Raw genomic sequence first — 2,010 nt, 5'->3', positions numbered from 1 at the left:
CCCAGGATATGAATGTAACACTTGTTTCAGTAGTTCCCTCTTTTCCACTTGGCTCCATTCTAGAGCCAAGGAGAAGAGAGAAAGAGAGAGAGAGAGAGAGAGAGAGAGAGAGAGAGAGAGAGAGAGAGAGAGAGAGAGAGACAAGAGGGTGTGTTTTTAGCTAGAAGGAGCCAGTCGATAAGAGACTGAAGATAAGGGAGATTAGGGTTATTAACAGAAGCTATCTCCTAGATATAAAGGGAGGGAATGAAATCAATAGTGCTTCCAGAGAATTGAATTTAGCAAGAAGAAGGAATATCTCTTGATCAGAAACTGGAATGAAAGAAGAAATATGGACAATTCTCACTTTAAATGGATGTTTCCCATACTTTTAACATAAAATGACCTATGTATTGTGAATTTACACGCAGATGGGGAAAGGAGGGAGGCAGAAAGGGAACCTTGCAGAGGCCAGATAGACAGAAGGTACCCCAGTGGAAGGACAAAAGATACATATGTGGGATTGGAAATACAGGTGGGTGAATGGAGCTCAGCAAAACTCCCCTCTCTGAGTCCCAGAAGTCTCTAGCCAAGCCGCCTATCAGGCTGTTGCAATGATGGTTTCTCCCTATGTCCATTCTTCTGTTTTTACTTGGAGGGATTTTTGGTTTTATTTTTGTGGACTGTGGGGTGGAAGGTGGGGTGCACACAGCTGAGGAGCAGGAGCTGAGAGGGAACACATAGTATAGTAAAGTTAACATAGATGTTTTTGGAAACAGCTAGGTGGCTTAAGTGAATTGAGAGCCAGGCCTAGAGATGGAAGGTCCTGTTTTCAAATTTGACCTCAGATACTTCTTGACTGTGTGACCCTGGGCAAGCCACTTACCTTCTCATTTTTAGCCCTTACCACTCTTCTGCTTTGGAACTAATACACAGTTTTGATTCTAAGACAAAAGGTAAGGGTTTGGTGGTAGCTGGGTGGCTCAGTGAATTGAGAGCCAGGTCTAGAGATGGGAGGTCCTACATTCAAATCTGGCCTCAGACATTTCCTAGCTGTATGACCCTGGGCAAGTCCCTTGACCCCCATTGCCTAGCCCTTACCACTCTTCTGCCTTGGAACCACACAGTATTGATTCTAAGATGGAAGATAAGAGTTTTTTTAAAAAAACCTTATTTCCATATTATTAATATTTGCATTAGGGTGATCGTATAGAGTCTACATCCCCAATCATACTGAAGCTGAAGTTTAAATACTTTGACCACATAATGAGAAGACAGGAGTCACTGGAAAAGACCCTGATGTTGGGAAAGATTGAGGGCAAAAGAGGGGGAGGGCAGAGGATGAGATGGGTAGATAGTGTCATGGAAGGAACAAACGGGAGCCTTTACAGACTTTAAAAGAGAGGGACTTGGCATGCTAAGTCCAGGAGGTCACAAGTAGTTGGACACAACTGAATGACTGAACAACAATGACAAAAGGAGTTATGATGCTCTTTTGGGGTTCAGGATCCAAACCAGACCAGGAGTAACATCTTAGCTGCCTTCCTGCTAAATTCTTTTTTTTTTTAATACCTATCTTTTTTTAAAAAATCGTCTCAGTTAAATGGCACAATGGATAAAGCACTGGCCTGGAATCAGGAAGATCTAAATTCAAATATAGCCTCCGCTATGTGAATCATTTAACTTCTAATGGCCTCAGTTTCATCATCTATAAAATGGAAATAATGATAACACTTGCCTCCCAGGATTATTGTGAAGATCAAATGAAATAATAACTATAAAGTGCCTAGCACAGTGCCAGGCACATAGCAGGTACTTTGAAAATGTTAGTTATTATTATTATTATTTATTGGTCCCCTTTGGCAGTCTGGGGAAGCCTACAAACTTTTTCCTAGAATAACATTTTTGAAAGAATAAAATAACATACACAAAGTTACAAAGAAAACCAAAGGTTAGTGAAAGTGAAGTTGTAAATTTTGCCCTACCCAAGTTCATTGACCCCTTAAAATCTATTCAAGACCCCCTTAGAAG

The sequence above is a fragment of the Gracilinanus agilis genome, chromosome 2 (genome assembly GCF_016433145.1).
Source record: "Gracilinanus agilis isolate LMUSP501 chromosome 2, AgileGrace, whole genome shotgun sequence".
Taxonomy (NCBI): Eukaryota; Metazoa; Chordata; class Mammalia; order Didelphimorphia; family Didelphidae; genus Gracilinanus; species Gracilinanus agilis.
The sequence above is the reverse complement of the archived record's forward strand: the minus strand, read 5'-3'. Positions refer to the sequence as shown.